This window comes from Schistocerca nitens, chromosome 1 (assembly GCF_023898315.1).
Source record: "Schistocerca nitens isolate TAMUIC-IGC-003100 chromosome 1, iqSchNite1.1, whole genome shotgun sequence".
NCBI classification, from domain to species: Eukaryota; Metazoa; Arthropoda; class Insecta; order Orthoptera; family Acrididae; genus Schistocerca; species Schistocerca nitens.
This window is the reverse complement of record NC_064614.1, coordinates 1,028,638,164-1,028,653,971: the sequence shown is the minus strand read 5'-3', so window position 1 is coordinate 1,028,653,971 and position 15,808 is coordinate 1,028,638,164. Positions and strand designations below refer to the sequence as shown.

The 15,808-nt window shown below is 45.2% G+C and overlaps 1 protein-coding gene and 1 non-coding gene across 4 annotated transcripts in view; one reads left to right on the top strand and one right to left on the bottom strand.

The window, feature by feature from the left end:
• The window catches only part of LOC126196712 (nuclear receptor-binding protein homolog), a 452,035-nt gene that overhangs the window by 91,051 nt on the left and 345,176 nt on the right, over positions 1-15,808 (bottom strand). The gene's annotated exons all lie outside the window — the stretch shown is intronic.
• Trnas-gga (transfer RNA serine (anticodon GGA)) lies at positions 14,528-14,611 on the top strand. Its single transcript is given in 2 exon segments — positions 14,528-14,567; positions 14,577-14,611. It is a non-coding gene; the product is annotated as a tRNA-Ser (tRNA).

The window sequence follows — 15,808 nt, the reverse complement described above, 5'->3', positions numbered from 1 at the left end:
GAACAGTCAATTTCCTGTTTGAAATACGAAGGGAAGACTGCCACATGTTCATCGTCTCCTTTATTGCTCGCAGTTTGTTTGGAGAAACCAGGGCACACTAATCAGCGTTCCATGCAACCAACAATTGATTGTGTAGAGTCGAGTGCAGGTCCGGTTCCATTACCACCTTCTCCAAAGTCTGTATACTGGTGGCCAAGTGGTAAGCGTGTTCATTCTCTGGGATCCCAACGTGACCTGGGGCCCAGAAAGAGACGATCAGCCATCCAGCTTGAAGGTCACAAAGGCGATCGTGAATAGTGACAATTAGTGGGTATCAAGGATAGCACTGGTCAATAGTCTGAATACTGCTAAGAACGTCTCGCCAGTGCAAGAACGAACGTACCTAAAGGCTCAAGTGATGGCCACCAACTCTGCAGTGAACACACTGTATTTGTTCAGAAGGGGGCGTAGTTTATTTTACCTTGCATGTGTCTAGGCAAACCCCGTTCGTCCACTGACTGTATAGTTATCCGTGTATACCACTTTCAAAACCAGAACAACATCAACGACAGTCAGGAACAAGTGGCGAGTAACTATCAAGTCAGCAGAGGCTTTCATTCCAGAGGACAGGTCGAGACAGACTGACGGTTGGGTACACACCATGGGGGCATACGAAATTACTTCCAGACAAGAGGCGACAGTGGGAGTTCTTGAAGCTCTGAGCAGAGACACTATGCGAACTGCGATCTTGACTAATAGTGGGCCTCTGATTTGGAATGTGGGTCTCCCTACCAGGAAAAAAAAAAGAGACAGTAGTTAAGCAGCGAATTTGTATCACATACACTCCTGGAAATTGAAATAAGAACACCGTGAATTCATTGTCCCAGGAAGGGGAAACTTTATTGACACATTCCTGGGGTCAGATACATCACATGATCACACTGACAGAACCACAGGCACATAGACACAGGCAACAGAGCATGCACAATGTCGGCACTAGTACAGTGTATATCCACCTTTTGCAGCAATGCAGGCTGCTATTCTCCCATGGAGACGATCGTAGAGATGCTGGATGTAGTCCTGTGGAACGGCTTGCCATGCCATTTCCACCTGGCGCCTCAGTTGGACCAGCGTTCGTGCTGGACGTGCAGACCGCGTGAGACGACGCTTCATCCAGTCCCAAACATGCTCAATGGGGGACAGATCCGGAGATCTTGCTGGCCAGGGTAGTTGACTTACACCTTCTAGAGCACGTTGGGTGGCACGGGATACATGCGGACGTGCATTGTCCTGTTGGAACAGCAAGTTCCCTTGCCGGTCTAGGAATGGTAGAACGATGGGTTCGATGACGGTTTGGATATACCGTGCACTATTCAGTGTCCCCTCGACGATCATCAGTGGTGTACGGCCAGTGTAGGAGATCGCTCCCCACACCATGATGCCGGGTGTTGGCCCTGTGTGCCTCGGTCGTATGCAGTCCTGATTGTGGCGCTCACCTGCACGGCGCCAAACACGCATACGACCATCATTGGCACCAAGGCAGAAGCGACTCTCATCGCTGAAGACGACACGTCTCCATTCGTCCCTCCATTCACGCCTGTCGCGACACCACTGGAGGCGGGCTGCACGATGTTGGGGCGTGAGCGGAAGACGGCCTAACGGTGTGCGGGACCGTAGCCCAGCTTCATGGAGACGGTTGCGAATGGTCCTCTCCGATACCCCAGGAGCAACAGTGTACCTAATTTGCTGGGAAGTGGCGGTGCGGTCCCCTACGGCACTGCGTAGGATCCTACGGTCTTGGCGTGCATCCGTGCGTCGCTGCGGTCCAGTCCCAGGTCGACGGGCACGTGCACCTTCCGCCGACCACTGGCGACAACATCGATGTACTGTGGAGACCTCACGCCCCACGTGTTGAGCAATTCGGCGGTACGTCCACCCGGCCTCCCGCATGCCCACTATACGCCCTCGCTCAAAGTCCGTCAACTGCACATACGGTTCACGTCCACGCTGTCGCGGCATGCTACCAGTGTTAAAGACTGCGATGGAGCTCCGTATGCCACGGCAAACTGGCTGACACTGACGGCGGCGGTGCACAAATGCTGCGCAGCTAGCGCCATTTGACGGCCAACACCGCGGTTCCTGGTGTGTCCGCTGTCCCGTGCGTGTGATCATTGCTTGTACAGCCCTCTCGCAGTGTCCGGAGCAAGTATGGTGGGTCTGACATACCGGTGTCAATGTGTTCTTTTTTCCATTTCCAGGAGTGTAATTTAGAAGCAGTTGTTGGCGCCTCATCTGCAGTGGACGGACCTCAGCTGCAGCAAGTAGCCAGTTCACAGGTCTGGCACAAAGGCATCTGCTGCAAGTCGGACCCCACAGTGGTATCAGGTCTAGCATCCACAATGCTGAAGGCAATGCCGAGCCATATGCCTGTCTCCAGTAATCAAGATGGGGCAGTATCAGAGTTCTGCAAAGCCGCCAAAGTCTACACTTCAATTGGTGTTACTGAGGCAGCAAAGGGTGTTCAGGTGTGACCAGCATGTTCTCTTAAGGTGACAAAGATGGGGAATCTGCGTCAACCTGGCATCAACGAACAGTCCCAGAAAGCAATAAGGCTCGACCTCATTGAGCAACTGGTTGTCGAGGTAGAGTTCTGGTTGAGGATGGACAGTACAATGGCCATAGAAGTGCATGATGTGTGTTTTGGTGGCTGAAAACTAGAAGCCATGGCTGATAGCCCAGCACCCTGCAGTCAGCGTTCAGCGACATCCACAGTGGAGGAGAAACAGTAAATGCAAACACTGTCAGTATACTGGGAGGGTGATACGTGGACCCCACAGCTGCAGCTAGACCACTGACAGCCATTGCAAAAGGGGGCACTCTCAACACTGGGCCAACTGGGGCAACATTCACTTGCATGTGGGCGGCTAGGGTGAGGGTGATACTGTTAGAAGCAACAATTTGACCCTGAGAAGTACAGTCCAACAAGAAGTTCCGGACAAGAAATGGTAGTGGGCTTGGCAACCACACTCAAGCAGGATAACGAGGATGTGATGCTGTTATGTCATATCATAAGCCTTTTGCAAGTCTAAGAAGACAGTGATAAGATATTGACACATGGCAAAAGCTGACTGGACAGCAGACTCCACACAGACGAAATTGTCAGCAGTAGAATGGTCTTTGTGAAAACCGCACTGGGATTGCGCTAAAAGACCCAAAGTCTCAAGGTACCAACACAGTTGTCATCTTACCACACGTTGAGCAACTTCACAGAACATTATTGAGACTCACTGAGCAATAGCTGTCCTTCTGAAGGTGGTGTTCACTCAATTTAATACTGGGACGATCACACTTTCTCGCCACTGAGATGGCGACTTACCTTCACTCTAGATATAGTTAAAGATGGCAAAGACATGATGTTGCCAATCCACCAATAGGTGTTCCCGCTGTTTGAGGACACGATATGCAGGCTGATAATTCTCAGATGCAGAAGCTTGAGCACAATGTAGATCAAAATGTTCAGCAACAGCATCTGGGTCACCATTCATTAAGGGAGATATCAGGTACACCTGTGGGGATCTGGTGGTCACAGAGGCATCAACTCTTTGCTCAAACCTGAGGAAGAAGGATACGCTGCCCAATGGTAGTAACATACCTTTCCCAGAATTCTCTTCTTTTTTGTAGTTTTATTAGGTGGCAGCACAGTGTCGTTTTAAGATGGCTGTCGCTCATGACGTTGAAAATCTCGTACGCAATCTCTAATGGCCATGAAATTTCTAAGTTCATCAAGATACTGTCTTCCAACAGGGAGGATCACGAGAAGCAGGGGATTAATGCAGATAGAATGGGTGTGGTTGCGCTCTGAAGAGCCGCATCGATACCTCCAGATGATGGGATGTAACGGCGACGGCAGAGGGAATGTTATCCCAGTCGGTATTGCTGAGAGCCCATATGAGTGGTAGCCCACGAGGGTGATGCTGAAAGAGAGACAGGACGATCAGAAAATCATCGTGTCACACAGGTCAACATAAATTCCCTAATGGATCGAGGGAAGAAAACTAGATCTGCAGACGGAAATATCAATGGCTGAACAAGATCCACATGCCAACTGATGTATGGAAACACTAGTAGAAAGAGACAAAAATGAAACATTGTGATCAAAGTTTCGATAGATTTGCTGCAGCCAGTGGTCATAGTTCCACCCCACATCTGGTTGTCGGCATTTAGGTCACCCAAAATGAGGAAGGATGGTGGGAACAGAGAAATCAGTGCAGACAATGCCATCTGAGGCACTTCACCATCGCGAGGGAGATACGCATTACAGAGAGTAGAATCCAGAAACATCCTCACACCCACAACTATAGCCTCCAAAGTCATATTGAATGGCTCATCTTAGTTGTAGACAGAGTCCAGAATATACACGCAATTTCTGCCCAACACACTGTTATAGTCAGATCGTTTATTCAAACAGCCCCAGTAGCCATTGAGGGTATGGGTTATTCAAGCTGGGAACCAAGTCTGCTGGAGTGCAATGCAGACAGCAGTGGAAAAGTACAGGAAACGTCGCAGCTCAGCCAGATGGTGGGAAAAAAAGGACAGTTCCACTCGAAGATCACGCTACTGATATCCAGTGGGGACATGAAGAGACCAAGGCGGCATGTCATTCACCAGGCTCCCCTGCCGCCACCAGTTGAGAGTATACGGCACCAGTACACACTGGTTATGAGCAGTTTTGTGTGTGTGTGTGTGTGTGTGTGTGTGTGTGTGTGTGTGTGTGTGTAGGGGGAGGGTGAATCCGGTGGCACAGGGGCCACCAGAAACTCCACCTTGGGTACATTGTTGAAGTTGAGACATGTGAGGTTTCGTGGCTTAAAGACCTCATGAACCACAGTATTGGAGATGAACTTTTTTGGCCTCTTCCCCTTGTATGATTTCGGTATCTGCAAGGGCTTGTTTGCCCTATTTTCAGACACAGGAGGCGGGGGACGAAGCCCTACCAGCAACAAACTGTGGCGCCTTCAGCCACTGGCTGGTATCCCGTTCCAGATCAGCACAACTCTGGGAGGGAACCATTCTGAGGGACCCTTTGCTGATGACATATGCCAGAGCAGAGTATTGTTTCTCTGCCTAGGGATTAAGTACTGACATCTACGGTAAGGAGGCAACACGTCCAAAATGGGTGTACGGGAAAACAGTAGGAGGGTACCCCCCCTCCTCCAATCACCAGGCAAGCGGGTGTAGCCCCTACATTCTTCCCATAGCATAGCCAGGGAAGGAAACATTGTGGGGTCCTATCTCTCCACACTGTAGTAACCCTTTACTTCAGAAGAGATATTAAGGACATGTGGCCATCACTGGCAGAAAGTTTGAGCTGCTTCATTTCCGACAGAAAACAGTAGGAGGGTACCCCCCTCCCCCAATCACCAGGCAAGCGGGTGTAGCCCCTACATTCTTCCCATGGCATAGCCAGGGAAGGAAACATTGTGGGGTCCTATCTCTCCACACTGTAGTAACCCTTTACTTCAGAAGAGATATTAAGGACATGTGGCCATCACTGGCAGAAAGTTTGAGCTGCTTCATTTCCGACACATCTGTGTTGATGCCACCACTCTGAATGGGAGCTCTGCCAATATGCACCACCCAGCGACAACAAAGGCAGCATGGCCAGTCAACCATTCCCTGGAGTCCCTGTGCCCCAGCCATGATTGGCACATACTGCCTGTGTGGTCAGGGGACTACCACAATGCAGGTACTTTATGAACCGCTCCCCCAATGGTATGGCTACTATGTGGGGTTTTGTGTGTATTACTTCTGCCAGAAAGGAAGGGTGCGGAGACAGAATGGCAGAAAAAGTGGAGTGTATAGTATGTTGGGTGACCTTGCCCACACGATCCACACTACTGTAAAATTTGGAAGATATGTGGTAGGTCTTATCCAACAATGGAGACCATGTAGTGATGAATGACCGTAATAAGTGCCAGAAGAGAAAATTAAACAAGTGTCCAAAATAATAAACCAAATCCAAGCATGGCCGGTACCAAGAAGACCATCCAATGGAAAAATAGAAGAGGGAGAAAAGGAATATCAGAAGGATAGCTAGACTTACAGCCTCGAAAGGGAAATAGCTTGCAAGGGCCATGGCCCCATAGACGAAGAATATACTCACAGAAGAGATGCGAGTCCCATGAAATGAGTCCGGACGGGTGGTTGGGGGGAGGGGGGGGGGGCGGACAGTGTTTACTGTGCTGGTATATAATACCTTAAAACTTACTAAAATGGTTCAAATGGCTCTGAGCACTATGAGACTTAACATCTATGGTCATCAGTCCCCTAGAACTTAGAACTACTTAAACCTAAGGACATCACACAACACCCTGTCATCACGTTAAAACTTACTCCAAGTATCTCTGTAGACCTACGAAAGAAAGCAACAACGCAGATTTTACGGTTCTTCACAGCAACGGAAAGAAAACCAGACCTTCGAAGTGTCAACAAGAATTCTCAATGGAAACTGATTACTGGAAAAATGGATCCACCGAAACAACCCCGCAAAAAGAGAGAGAGAGAGAGAGAGAGAGAGAGAGAAAGGAAGGAAAGACGGAAAAGCAGTGGCCGTAACATTACTTTAAGAGAGACTATAGCTTTCTGCAGATCTGGTGTCTTGTAGCTACCTGATGCAAGAAGACAAAGAAAAAACATTAGGACTGAACGCACCATCAGAAACAGTGTCACTGAAATTGAGCAAATGCTCGGGTTGAAACAAAAATGAGACAGGAAATCGGTCGTATTCTTTTGAAAGAAACCGCACTTTCATTCGCGTTTAATAATCTGGATGGTCGGATATGGGTTGTGAATCTGTGTTCAGTGCCGTAACTACAACGCGACTTCACTCAGTAAATGGCTCAACAGGGACAAAAAGCAAATGCACCTGTTTTAGGCTGTACACTGCACCCTCACAAATATTTCTTGAGAAATAGCTGTACAGGAAGCAACGATTTTATTTCTAATTCTTGGTCACAAGGTACTTGACTGTCCGCGATCAACATGTAGCGTAAATCGCTAAATTCAGCTGGAAAAGAAACTGTTAACTCAGAGATATTTAATATGCAATAGTCTTTTAATATCATTCAGAATGAGCTGAATTTTCCAGTTGTTTTTACCACCACAACCGTCGATTTAGGTGACAGATCAAAATTAAAGGAAGCAGGATCAGAGCACATCATACAATTCTCCCAAATAATCTTAGAAACTAAACAAATATGAGCGACCAACTGTCCCATTATTATAGCAAGCAGTATAACTCCATTAAAAGTTCTTTAGACACCGCATAAGCGTTCGGGTTCAGTGTCCGTAAAACGAGTTGCAGGTAAATTACACTATCATCATTAACTTCAAAGGAACTGCTAATCATCTTTCACACTCACATAATATGACGATTTTGAATTAGCCTCCGTGAACTCATGAGCGTCAAAGTGATCAATAAACTTTGGCAACAAGGACACAGTCAGACAAAAGATTCGGACACGAGGAAAACTGAAACCATTAAAAACTATTATTTTGAAACTTTCGCTGCAAGTAAGTACCACTTTCTCGCCAAACTTCCTGATCACTCAGTATTTATCGTAAATTACAGAAGTATCTTATGTGTTAACTCACGATAGTAGCAACAACGATCCTCTCCGCTTCAAGTAGTTATGACACTTTCTGGCACACACATGGGGAGAGCAGTCGAGTTGCACTCTGAGGAATGGGTTGTACGACGGACTGGTTTACCTACAGTGTATATTGAAGGTAATGGCATTCACCCATCACGCTTCCTTCCTAAGCATGCATGTATTTCTCTGCGACAGAGCTAGCAGCCACTGCTACCAGTGACAATTGAGTGTAACGGCCATGGAATCGAAACTAAGCAGCAACTACAACCGATGGCTCAGAGAAAATAAGTTAATAACTGACTAACTGTAGTTAACATATGCAAAAAAATGGTTCAAATGGCTATGAGCACTATGGGACTTAACATCTATGGTCATCAGTCCCCTAGAACTTAGAACTACTTAAACCTAACTAACCTAAGGACATCACACAACACCCAGCCATCACGAGGTAGAGAAAATCCCTGACCCCGCCGGGAATCGAACCCGGGAACCCGGGCGTGGGAAGCGAGAACGCTACCGCACGACCACGAGATGCGGGCGAACATATGCACTTCTATAACTTTTTTCCGAATTGCACTGCTTTCTTCTAAAGTTCTGTCAATGCTGCACCATCCCAAGTCTTAGAAAAATGTTATATCAGAACCAACGTATATAAACTAAGTCGTTTCAGTTAAATATTATCATAAACTTTTCGAGCTGTTGATGTTTGGTAATAAATCTGTAGTAGATGAAATCCATAGTTTATCTTATGCATTTGAAACTAGCTTAGCGCCCGCTGCTTCGCTTGCGTAGACTGTATGGCCTAGAGAGATTTTTTTGTTTTTACTTAATCGAATTTTTATGTTGTTCAAAAATTGCAAATTTATCTAAGCTCTTAATGCTAGTTAAAGCCACATAAAGATGGCCTTTTCCGAATGTACTTCCGACCAAATAGCGATTCTGGTGGCTGGAGTCCTGAGTTTTTCTTAATCATACGTTGTGTGTCCTTGTGGAGATATTTCCACAGCAACTTTCATCCCATAATAAATATTTATTTATATCTATACGAGAAGAAAAATATTACTTTTCATAAATTTAGCTTTAATGTAACGAAATATTTTCTTAAAAATTTTCATCCCTAGTGCACTCCCTTGGGGCTGAATTCCCAAAAATACAGAAACACGTTTTCCTTTTTCCCCTAACAGAAGTCAAATACCAATCGCCATGAATGTAGCCTTAAAAATCCTTTAGTAATTGTTTGGTAATTATTTCTTTTTAAACCATTTTCACCGATTATTTTACCCCTTAGTGGGTGAATTCCCAAAAATGCTGCAACACGTACTTTTTATTTTATGACTGAGGAACCAAATCCCAGTTTTCGTAGCTCTAGCTTGACGCCTACAGTGTAAGATCCACAGAATCTCCAACCTTTAAGTCTCCATAGCGGTTTGGGCTGAGCGATGATGAGTCATTAAGTCATCGGGACATTGCCTTTTATATATATAGAAGATTTAAAACACGTATCTATAAACAATAATTTACATTTTTAACTCTTTGGCATGCATAATTTTGCAGTTCTTAATTTCGTACAAAAATTCCGAGTAATCCTATGTATTTTTATCTACAGCTACATACATACTCCGCAAGCTACCGTATGGCGCATGGCGGAGGGTCCCTTGTACCACTCTAATCATTTCCTTTCCCGTAATAAAGCGAGGAAAAAATGACTGTCTATATGCCGCCGTGTCGGCAGCTCGTGGTCTCCCGGTAGCGTTCTCACTTCCCGAGCACGGGGTCCCGGGTTCGATTCCCGGCGGAGGCAGGGATTTTTACCTGCCCCGAGATGACTGGATGTTGTGTCGTCTTCATCATCATCATCATCATCATCATTCACGGCAACGGCAAACCACCTACATTACGACCTTGCCTAGTACGGCGGTGCGGGTCTCCCGCATCGTTCCCCTAAGCTCTGTCAAGAAGTATGGGACTTCATTTCAATATGCCTCCGTACGAGGCGTAATTTCTCTTATCTTCGTGGACCTTACGCTAAATGTATACTGCGATAGGTACAATTTTGTGGTAAATAGTAATTCTCGTGTGCTATACGGAGTCTGGCAGCGCACACAGATTATCCGTAGCACTTTCGCCACATGATTTCCACGCTCTTCCAACCTTTCACCCTCTATTTGTTAATTCAGCAATCAATTCGCACGCTTCTCGAGGCTACAATTTCTCAGTCACGTTACGCTATAAGGAACTTCTGATGTTTCGTGTAGTGTCGAACAGGAGTACCCTCCAACGCAGTAAAGATTTCCTTTTAGGGAATGGAAAAAAAAGATGGGTGTCTGGTAGGACGGCGTGGAGAAAGCTAGTGTAGATTGCGAGATTTTTCTCGGTTAGCAGTGCGCCCATTGTGGCGGGCCGATCGGCGCAGCGCCGGAACTTTCTCCGTGCACGACCGCACGGCTGCAGGTTGCGGGTTCGACGCCCGTTGCGGGCGTTGCAGCCTTTCGCAGTGCGCACCTCTTTCCCCAGCCGCAACGTTATTTCCATTATTCACGGCGTGGCAGATGAGGCAGCGGATAGCGCCGCCTCGAGAATGGATCTCCATCCGCGAGACTCGCTCGCGCCATTAACGGGGCCAGGAGAGAGCCTTGCTCTCTAACAATGATGGGGAGCAGTCCGTGAAAGACTCGGCGCTACTCGGAACTACTACACGCACCAGCTTACTTCACAAAAATCAACTTCCGTTCTTCTGCATCTAAATTTAAATACGTACGGCCCACAGCTCAAATCTAAACTTTTATAGGCATTTCTTGGCCAATACCCCATCAAACGAAATGCGGGAAAAGTGCTTCACGAACAAACCGTGTTCAAACGCCACTAGGCTATTATTTGAATATATTGACCTTTTATTTTGATGTCTTTTCTTCCAAATCGAGACAGGCCACGTAAAATAATTTTACACCATATCACAAACTATGTTATACCTTATTTGTCCCAAACGCTCTCTCGTTGAAGGGTCCAAGAAACGTTATTCAAAGCTGTTCGTTGCGCCTGCCTCATAGGTAATACGTTAAATGTTAGTGTATTGCTGGTACCCTAATCGATAATGTTGAGCGTGAGCCACCGGTGGTACACGCCCTGCGTGACATGTCCAATATCCACGGCTGGCCACCATCATTACACCACCAATGATTTAGATACACTCAGGAACAGTAGGATCGTCTCTCCGGCTCAATGCATGCGAGCAGTCCGGTTTAGTGCGGCGACTAGAATGATGTCTAGTCAACGTCGTGAGGGGAAAAATTAAGTGTTACCTATACAATAAGACGCCACTCCGGTCTGGAAAAAGAAGGTATTAAACGACCGGCTGAATTCAGATGTGCCGTACTACTCCGTAAGATCCATGAGTGTGACGTACCATAACCATGTATGAGAAACATACGCCGTAGAAAGATTGGCAATTGAAAGTGTAAGGTGTAGAACACACCACACGAACATGAGAGGAAGGAGTATAGATTCCGAATGGAAATTATCCATCAGAACGTTTTGTGCGAGGAGAGTGTCACGTATGCTGAAAGCGGAAAGAAGTCCATTAGTTGTTATGTAACGACTAGACCATTTAACAATTATCAAGCAGGCGTTGAGAGTAGATTTGTTACTATGGAGCAGACATGGGTCCACCACAACAGGTCAAAAACTGAACAGCATTGAAAGCAATGGATGGATGCCAGTGGCTTTGTAAAAAAAGGAGGAGGAGGAGGAGGAGGAGGAGGAGATGTCAGCCATCGGAAAGCTTGTGGTGTTTTACACAATTCAAAAGCGATTATACTTACTACTGTCTTTCCCATGGATAGAAAAACTTGACTGTGGCGAATATTATCCAAGTCTTCTTGGCCAACATAATGAAACAATCCTCGAGAATACACCTACTTAACAAATGAAAAATTTGTTTTTTCACCACGAAAATGCACCTGAGTCCAAATGTGTTTTGGCAGTAAGGAAGCTGAGGGATTTGAAATATGAATTGTGAAAACATCCGCCTGGTCACCTAATGTGGCACCTTCTTACCTCTAAACCGTGACCATGCAGTTAATGGTGTAGTCGCACGTGAGTGACACAGGCGGCCGGTTTATATTAGACTTCCGTGTCACTGCCTCTGTGAGGGTTATAATCTAACGCCAGGGCCTCGACTGAGACGTACGTCACTGAATGATCTCTAGGAGACAATTGTCCCAGACAGTGACCTAATGTTTCGAAAAATTCTTGTGACCTACGTCAAGAAGTGAAGTTCACGCACATATCCACAGGCAGGCCTATTATTTCTTATTGTGGAGAAAAAGCTGGGAACGGCTTAGAAAATTCTCTGAACGAAGGAGTCGTTCATCCTAATTGACCTCTAGGCGGTTTGACTTCGACGGGCTGTTTCCAGCCTATACAGAACAGGGGGTTTCAAAAATATTCATCCGATTTAACAAGAGTAATCTCCAATATGAATTGAGATTAAAACTCTGGGCGAAGTTCACCTTGATGCTAGTTTAAAGTAATAGAATAACGTGGCTGCTGTTGTGAATTTTTCACACAATTCCCATAACATGCCGAAATATTTCTTTTTTTTTCCAACGAAACTGAGCACTTGGATTAAGAGCATTTCTTACGATGAATTGCGTAAACGATAACTGTCGTAAAGGTCTTACGGATCTGGCATTGCGCAACTGGTCTTGAAGGTTGCTTGATCTTACGGTATGTAATTTTTGTGGGCGTTTCTGAAAGGCTGTCTACGTGAAGGGCACTGAACATTTGAGAAAAACAAATGAAAATTTTTATCCCAAATGCGATTGTGGAAAGAATCCCAAAGTTTTATCTGAATTCATGGAGAAGATGTATATACAGAGTAGTTATTTTGAAATTAAATACTTTCTAGCACTCTTTAACCAATTTTCTACCTTCGTTCGTGTAGATCAGTGGTACTAAACCTGATCCCTATCACTCAGTAGGGACATACCTACTTTCATGGTACGTGTAGGCGTTTAAAAAAAATTTTCATTTGGTTTTCACAAAACTGACAATTATTTGGTAACTAACTTATTAGTTTTTGTAAATCTGTTTTATGAATTTTACGAAGTTACTTTCAAACTATGTAAACCACAGTTACTGTGGAACTGGAGGGCGGTTAGAAATTTTCGCTACTAATAGATATCCAAACTTGGGAGGGAAGTGAAAAACGTTGAATTCCCCTGTTGTACATGTAGTTTTGTTAAATCTGATAAATCTTTTTGTAATTTCTCGTATTTCTTTCGGCACGGGTGTGCACTAGCTGCTGTTTGTGTTTAATATTTGAACGTTACTCGTTCAGAGGTGTTTTCATATTTTAAACTAACAGTGAAGATCACGATGCCTTCTTTTTTTTCTGGATTAGGATGACAGACTAATGTTGAAACAATACTGAAATATTGCGAAGCTGCGTAAAAGTAGATTAAAAGGGACAAAGGACGAGGAGAAAAGAAGAGAGAAAGATAATTGCATGTCCTTTGAAGTTTTAAATCTCGGATAATTTTGACTAATATTCGCTTTATTGTATCATGCACAAGTGACCAATTTCGTTCTTACAGGTGATTTTCAAGTAGTCTCCAACGAAACAGATCAAAGGCCGGCCGTGGTGGCCAAGCGGTTAAAGGCGCTACAGTCTCGAACCGCGCGGCCGCTACGGTCGCAGGTTCGAATCCTGCCTCGGGCATGGATGTGTGTGATGTCCTTAGGTTAGTTAGGTTTAATTAGTTCTAAGTTCTAGGCGACTCATGACCGCAGAAGTTAAGTCGCATAGTGCTCAGAGCCATTTTGAAACAGATCAAAGATGCAGCAAATGTAAGTTTGGCTTACTGGTATGCAAAAATAGTAAGTTAGAACGGGTAGCCTAAAATTGTTCTTACAGGTGTGGCGCATTTTACAATTACCATGTTTTTAAGCGGCAAAAATATCCGATCAGAAATAGAGCACGTAACGTGTGTCAGAATTGAACCCAGAAAGCTTAGTGCTTGCAGTAATAGTCATCTTCGGAACTAGCTCCATGTTATAGGACACTATGTGTGCCCACTTCCTTTGTTGGACACCAGCCGTCATTTCTGTCTACGCGGAAAACAACTGCAGTAAATAAACAGCAACTTTAAGCAGTGCATCGATACATCAGTGACAGACGAACTTCATGCTATAATAAACTAATATTAAAAAAAAGTCCTGAACGAACAGCGTGCCAACGTACCGAATGTACTGTCAGAACTCGGTGAAATACTGGAAAAAACGGGAGGTGGGGGGAGATCGACGGTACATCATTAGAAAATACACTTCTGACTACAGAACTACGTACATGTAACAAATAATGCTCACCTTAGCTAGAAAGCGAAATTAATGACTGAAGGTTGCTTACATTTAGTCAGAATAATTACTGCTATACACGGCTCGTCGAATGACATATGCAGCTAAAGAAATTGCTTAACAAAATACAGAAGTATATAAGTGACAAGGGTTGTTTGCTACACCGAAAGAACGACATTTTGAAAAGAAGAATTAATCATCAGTTTTTAATTTAGCATTATGCACCTAAGGTCATCTTACGTAATAGGGGGACTGTTAAGCAGCAAATACGGCACATGATGCATCAGGTAAAGAATATATAACAGTCTAAAATATATGGTTGTCACTATTTACAATATCCGCAGAGGTACTTTGCTACAGCAAAAGTGACAAGCTATAAACCACGACCGTAAATTGTAAAATACATAAAAACAGCAGTTCATTCTCGTATCATGATCTGGGAATGTGTGAAGCGCTACTCGCAGCTAAAAAGGAGGACAGAGGGGAACGGAGGATGAGACCGAGATACGTCGATTAAAGTTGTCAGTAAAATTTAAACGCCGGCCTGAGTGGCCGAGCGGTTCTAGGCGCTACAGTCTGGAACCGCGCGACCGCTGCGGTCGCAGGTTCGAATCCTGCCTCGGGCATGGATGTGTGTGATGTCCTTAGGTTAGTTAGGTTTAAGTAGTTCTAAGTTCTAGCGGACTGATGACCTCAGCAGTTGAGTCCCATAGTGCTCAGAGCCATTTGAACCATTTTTTTTTTAAATTTAAACATTTAAAGGCGCAAACAAAAATTGTTTTCTATAGCAAAACACAAGTGACGGGAGGTAACTCTAGCATAGCTAACAAGCTATATACGCCGTTTAATAACGTAACTGTACAATCTATCGACGTCTGTAAGTACAGTTTGAGGCTGTCCGTTGTAAAATATTTTTGTGCGTCAGTAAGACAAATTTATACTTGCATCTTTGATTTGTAGCTTTTTCGACTGCTCTTGAAAATCGCATGCAAGGCCGATGTAATGAAGAAAATTCTTGATAAAAACAGCCGAGGTGGGAAACTTTAAAAGGTCTTGACGAATACACTGCTGGGGTCTTTTGTTATAAAAACAGTTAGAAAAGAGGAGGAGGAGGAGGAGGAGAAGAAGAAGAAGAGCGACCGGACAGAGAAAAAAGAAAAGCACAGAGAAGATCAGCACGGAAACACAACAGTGAAGCAAGCAAGGTATTAACACTTATTTTTACTTATTTGGCTGTTTCTAATCCAGTCGACCCTTTAACAGACTTCGACCGGCAGCAGGGTGTCTCAACAGGCTTGCGCGCTGCATCTATTGCCGACCAAAATTAGTGGTGGTCGCGACTCCGTGACATGTAGCCGCAGTAGAGGACCGGAGCACAGACGGCGTAACAGCGGGCACAAGAGAAAACACTCGGCGGGCTAAAAATAGAGTCTGGGCGAGAGTTCCGTTGCTGTCTAACGAGAGAGAGGCCTGAGTCAGCGGCTGGATTCCAGCGGCCGGCGCCCCTCCACGCGCCGTTTGCAGAGCGTTCCAAGAATCCGACTGTTAGCGCTTCCTCAGACACGCTGGCACACATTCTGGGCGAGCCGCAGCCCTCTCGCCGCTCACCGGCGAGGCAATCACTGTCGGGAAAGTGAACACTGCGTCTCAGCAGCTATAAGAAGGTCTCCCGTTACCTGTCTGAACGGGTCCTACATTATTTACTCTTTCGTTGTAACCAGAGAAGCTAGTTGTCACAACAGCACGCTGTGCATTATTGAGGCGTGAAGAAACTTTGATAGAATTTCACAAGATTTATTTGAATCACTTAGCGACAATGTATA